At 38.7% G+C, this 6642-nt stretch overlaps 1 protein-coding gene across 6 annotated transcripts in view; it reads left to right on the forward strand.

Annotated features, from left to right (window-relative positions):
• The window catches only part of nrxn2b (neurexin 2b), a 401147-nt gene that overhangs the window by 350028 nt on the left and 44477 nt on the right, over positions 1-6642 (forward strand). The gene's annotated exons all lie outside the window — the stretch shown is intronic.

A 6642-nucleotide genomic window follows, 5' to 3' on the forward strand; every position in this document is an offset into this window, starting at 1 on the left:
TCAAGACCGATTCAAGACCGAGTCCAAAGAGGTTTGAGTCCAAGTCAAGACCGAGTCCAATTGAGACAGTGACAGAGACTACAAGACCACATACTTAACTGTTGATCATTTATGTGATACAAGAGAAAGCATATCTTCTATTCTAAGATAATCATTTTTGTTTGCTATGTCAAAAAGCAGATAAAATAAGATCATTTTATGTACTTTAGGTAAAGTCAGGAAGCCAAAGTGAAACTTCGGGCGGATTCTCGCTTTTAGAGAAACTAAGGCCGCCGCTCGTGAGGACCGAAGGTAGAGGCTTCCCACCTTTTCAAAAAGCTCTGGGACCCTCTGCCTACCTATCCACTGGAAGATTAAAAATTTCACCGTCGTTTCGATGAGATTGTAATACAGCACAGTGGTGTGGCGAGTTTTAATAGGAACCCCATCTGAATGAAACACTGACTTTCATCTCTTACCACCACAGTGACATGAACTGAAGAGAGAGGGAGATTTTTTTTGAGATTTGAAACCTCTTTATTTATACAAAATTGATTAGAGCTGAAACCAAAATGTCTAGCACTTCCCACAAGTACTGATGTTCAGCTCTGTCAATCGCTTTTCTTGATCTATCGAAATCAGACCAAGTTCACAGCCTAATGAGCTGGAGAGGTCCAAAACATCCCGAATTAAAAAATTGTTGTCAGTTATCTGCCTGTCATGTATGCAATACGTCTGATCGACATAAACTACTTGCTCAATTACTTATTTCAGCCTCATGGCTAAAGCTTTTGACAACAGTTTGTAGTCAGAGCAAAGCAGGGCCACTGGCCACCAGTTCTTAATCCCCTGTAGGTCTCCTTTCTTAGGAGAGGGTGAGGACAGCCCTCCTGCAACTCAGCGGTAAAAGTCTTTTCCTCAAGCTGTCCCTAAAAACAAGCAGCAAATCGTTGCTATAATATCCAGAGCCTTTTTCTGCTCACGGTCAAGCTTTGGTAGATTACTAAATAGATCATCAGCTCTTTGAGTGTCACAGTATTCAGAAGTATATAGTTGTGAATAAAAGTCCACCGCCAACTTTCTTATTTCTACAGGATCTGTTGTCATAGAACCATCATGGCGACGAAGATGATACATTTGTTTCTGTGTTGTACTTTTCCTTTCAAGATTAAAAAAGAAAGTGCTTGTCCATGTCTTTAATAAAGCAAAATCGTGCCCTTATTAACGCTGTCTTTACTTGTTCCTGTAGGAAAGTCCCAAACTCTCTCCTTTTCCTTCGTAAGGCACAAGTTCATTATTATAAAAGCATTCCTTTTCTAAAAGTTCAATCTCTCTTTGTAATCTTTTCACAGTTTCCTTTACCACTGATCCAGTACAAGATGAATAATTCTGACAAAAAAATCCTTATGTTCACTTTACCCACATCCCACCACTTACTGAGATTTTCAAATGATTCACTGATTCAATGATTTTCCATTTCTTCCAGAACAGATCAAATAATTCAAAAAAATTAACATCTTGTAATATTTTAGCATTAAAATGCCAATAATAAATACATTTTGACAAAAATAACCTTGTGATGGTCTGAAAAACCGTTAGGCAAAATGGAAGTATTCATCACCCTATTTTCCATAATTTACCCAAATAAAATCTATCTAGTCGTGCACCACAGATTCTCTGATCAGATACTTTAAGCCAAGTATATTGTCTGGCTTTTTTATTGATCATTCTCCATATATCTAGTAAATCAAATTCATTCAATACTTTTATCAACACATTACTAGATTGACAATCTGGCTCTTCACCATTTCTATCAATTGTAAAATCTGTGGTGCAATTCCAATCTCCTCCATAAACAATACATTCATTACTATTAAGTGTCCGAATTTACGTTCTCATTTTCATAACAAATCCATCCTTTCAACCCCATTATTTGGGGTATAAACATTCATTAAAATAAATACCATTTTTCCTACCTCTATTTTAGTAAACAACTGTAGTGGAGTGGGGGGGGCGAGACTGTGGTTCAAGACCGGTGAGTAATTGTTAATGAGCGCCAGCTGTGCACGCACCGGTCTCGAATCACGTAGGAGATCGGGAGCAAATAAGTGAACGAGCGACCGGACCGTCTAGGAGAGAGGACCGGGCCCGAACATGTTTGTGTTTGTATTTATGTTTTATTCGCTGTCTTTTTACTTTTTACTTTTGATTATATTTGATTGAATGTTTAAATGTTTGCCAGTTTCAGTCTCCTTCCTTCCCTACTTTGATTCTTTCTACATTGGTGCCGAAACCTGGGAGGAAAGAGAGACATGCTGTCGAAGAGTCATTGCCGCCGAGTGGCCTTGGGGTGCAGGAGAGTTCGGGCAGCGCGGACGAAGGGCGTCCGCCAAAGCTTCGGTGCGACGGCGACCTTTGCTGCCGCGCCCCTGGGTCGAGGTCGGGTGGCTTTCGTCCAAGCAGGAGCGGTGGAGTTGCTGCCGTCCGCCAGAGCCCGGAGCCTGTGTCCATCCCCCGAGGGGGAGGACCAGGGGGCGGGAGTGCCGAGTGCGGCCACCGCCTACCAGAGGCCGGAGCCTGCGTTCGTCCGCCCAAGGTGGAGTGAACTCCCCAGCTCCCGCTTGGACGAAAGCCACCCCAACTCGACCCAGGGGCGACTCTCCTTTCTCCCGGGTTTCGGCACCAATGTAGAAAGGTTCATTAAAAGGAAGGCGACGGGAACCGGCAGATATCTAAATAAAGGTTTAATATAAATAATAAAAGCCAGCGTCCCCTCATGGCCAACCGCCGGCGAACAAAGCAGATCACAAACAAAAAGCTTTGTTAAACAAAAAGCTTTGTTAAACATGATCTCACTGTTTAGAGATACCAGCGTCCTTGACTCTATGCGACAAGTCAAACTTTTTGTGGTGTAAGTGCAGTTAAGATAAGATGTTTGTTGTTCATGCAGGTGTTCAAGAGCTCATACTTATACATGAGGCCCGATACATAAGAAAACTCAATATTTTCTTTTATATTATATTTATATTTTTAACAAATTTTTCAAAAGATGAAAATAAAGAAAATAGTACTACAGTCACCCTCTCCCCCCACGAAAAACTCCACACACCCCTAAACGCTCCCAGCATAACAGAGACAGAGAGAGACAGAGAGAGAGAGAGAGAGAGGGAGAGAGATATTTTTCATCTTAATCTGTATTTCTGCATGTTTATATAAAGCTCCTTTGAATCTTGAGAGAGAGAGAGAGAGAGAGAGGGAGAGAGAGAGAGAGAGAGAGAGAAAGAGATAGAGAGAGAGAGAGAGAGAGAGAGAAAGAGATAGAGAGAGAGAAAGAGAGAGAGAGAGAGAGAGAAAGAGATAGAGAGAGAGAAAGAGAGAGAGAGAGAGAGAGAGAGAGAGAGATAGAGAGATAGAGAGAGAGAAAGAGAGAGAGAGAGAGAGAGAGAGAGAAAGAGAGAGAGAGAGAGAGAAAGAGAGAGAGAAAGAGAGAGAGAAAGAGAGAGATTTTTTTTGATTTTTTAACAAAAACTTTTAATTACAGTTTCTCAACCCTTACACATCACTTGGCTTTAACATCAAAAAACAATCAACAGAAATTGGAAAAATAAAGTTTGTTTTCAATAACAGAACACAGAGCCTCTCTTTGACACCATATGTCTTCAAAAACTAATAAACAATCGATTGATTTATAATATAAAAAATCAATTCGCAATCGTGATTTAACTAGGGCAGCGAAAACTGAGACCACATTGAAATCAAAGTTTTTTTCTATTTTGTCTTTTCTACTCATGTAGATTGACATTTTTGCCTTTCCTAATATAAAATTTAACAATTGACATTCCCTCTGTCGTGTCCTTGTATACTTAAAACCAAGAATAAAAAGCTGCGTTGAGAATTCCACATTAAAACAGTTAAAAAAAAGTTTTAAAACAGAAAATAGATCTTTAAGCCTATCACAAAGTGCAAAAGTGTGGAAAATGGACTCCCTCTGAAAACAAAAAGGACATTCTTGACCAACATCTGGGTTCAACACCGAAATAAAAGCATTAACTGCAATGATGCCATGTAAAATCCTCCACTGTAAATCTCCATTCTTTTTAGTTAATGGTGGTTTATAAAAGGATCTCCACTGTGGTTTTACATTTTCTTCCAGACTTAAAAAAGAACGCCAAGGTGTATCTACTTTCCCATGTAAAGTTTTCTTGTTAAAATTTTTGACACAGGTTTTATATATTTTCTTCCCATTCACTTCTTTCAATTCTAAATCTAGTAATTTTCCGGAGTCTAGAAAAAAGCCAGTATATTCATCCAACTTTGGTGATAACAAGATCTTTGGGAATTCATCTTTCTCTAAGGGAAGAATTTCCTTAGCACTATACTTAATTAACATTTCATTCTCTTCCGTTGTAAGAATGGACTTCAAACCTTGTATAACTTTACCAATAACTTGTGCTGAATTAAAACCCAACAATGCTGACAATTTCTCCACTTCTGTAAAATTTGGGCCTGTTACATTTACTAGATGTCCAAGTGTTATGACTTTAGCTTTGATAAAATATTCAGACATGGAAACACCACCGTAAACTAGATTTAATCTAGCACCATTAACCAAGGGCTCTTGAAGAAGCCAGTATAAGGACATTGTTCTGCTGTCTCGTTCCACCTTGAAAGTATTCCAAACTTTAAAAAGATTTTGGTAGAACATAGGTAGTTTTTTAACATTAACATTTGTTGGATTCATTAAAAATAACGTTTTGTCCAACTGTAGTCCACCAGTAGTCTTTAATATAGCAGAAGCCACTGGTCTCCAATTTACAGCTTCAGGTCCAGTCAAGAACCGTTGTATGAACTGCATTCGAAATGTAGCAGCCCTACTTTGCAAGTTTATGAGTCCTTGGCCACCTTCTTCCTTTGGTAAATATAAAACACTATGGATTATCCAATGCATTTTGTCCCAAAAAAAGTCTACAAGCATTGATTGAATTTTTGCCAGCAGATATAATGGTGGATCTATGCAATTTAGACGATGCCAGAGTGAAGACGCAACAAGATTGTTAATAACAAGGATACGTCCTCTATAAGATAGTGATGGTTTAATCCATTTCCACTTATCCAGTCGACCCTTCAGCTTCTCGTAAGTCTCTTCCCAGTTTTTCGATTGAAAAACATTGTTTCCCAAGTATACTCCCAGGTACTTGAATCCACCTTTTGACCATGTTAATCCATCTGGAAGGTTTGGGGTTCCATCTGTCCATTCTCCCAACATAAAAGCTTCGCTTTTAGACCAGTTAACCTTTGCAGCTGAGATCTGTTTAAAATCCTTTAAAGTTTTCCATAAAATGTCCACATCAGTTTGCCTGTTAATAAAAACAACCACATCATCGGCGTACGCAGACAATTTAAAAGTATCATCACAGTCTTTTAAAGAGACACCTTTCAAAACTTTTCTTAGTCTATGTAAAAGTGGTTCTATTGAAAGAGTGTACAACATTCCAGACAACGAGCATCCTTGTCGCACCCCACGTTCAACCTTGAAGGGAGTGCATAAACCACCATTAACCTTTAATAGACTCTCAATGTCACTGTATAAAACTTTAATATATTTTATAAAATCGAATCTAAACCCAAAGGCATCTAATGTTTCCCACAGATAATCATGCTCGACACGGTCAAAAGCCTTCTCTTGATCGAGGGAAATCAAGCCAAAATTTAACTCAGTCAGCTTCGAGTACTCCATTAAATCTCTGACTAAAAAAATATTATCCGATATTGATCTTCCAGGCACACAATAGCATTGATCAGAGTGGACGACTTCCTCCAAGACTTTCCCTAAACGAATTGCTAATGCTTTTGACAAAATTTTATAGTCTGAGCACAAAAGCGAGACAGGTCTCTAGTTTTTGATATTACCCAAATCTCCTTTCTTGGGTAAGAGGGTAAGAACTGCTCTGCGGCTGCTGAGCGGTAGTAGCCCTCCGGCTAGACTATCACTGAGAACTGCTCGCATATCCTCTCCAATAATACCCCAGAAAGCCTTATAGAACTCAAAGGGGATGCCGTCTATCCCTGGAACTTTTCCATTCTCCATACTCTGAAGAGCTTCATATAGTTCTATTGTGGTGATGCCTTTACACAATTCCACATTGGCTTTTTGGGAGATTTTTGGTAGTCCTTCAAAAAAATCTGGTTTTATCGTCTGATTTTCTTTGTACTCAGAACTATACAGACACTTATAAAACTCATTTGCTCTTTTTTTACGGATTTCAAAAGGATCTGATAACATGATTCCAGTATCTGAGCGCAAATTTTGAATATGACGTTTCTGGCCATTCTTTTTTTCCAGGCCAAAGAAATACTTTGAAGGAACATCCATGTGTTCTACGCCTTGAAATCGTGATCTAATCAATGCTCCTTGTGCTTTTTTCCTATATGAATCTGATAAGGCAGTTCGTTTTGAATAAAGGACTTCAATTTGATCTTGATTACCGGTTGTCTGTATTAACTCTTGAGCCTTTAAGATATCCTTTTCTAACATTGCAATGGTTTCAGTTAAATTTTTTGTGACATTTCGAGTGTATTGTTGGCATAATTGTTTTATTTTGACTTTTCCAATATCCCACCATTTTTGTATAGAAACATATTTCTCTTTTTCTTCTTTAAATT

The sequence above is a fragment of the Triplophysa dalaica genome, chromosome 1 (genome assembly GCF_015846415.1).
Source record: "Triplophysa dalaica isolate WHDGS20190420 chromosome 1, ASM1584641v1, whole genome shotgun sequence".
NCBI lineage: Eukaryota > Metazoa > Chordata > Actinopteri > Cypriniformes > Nemacheilidae > Triplophysa > Triplophysa dalaica.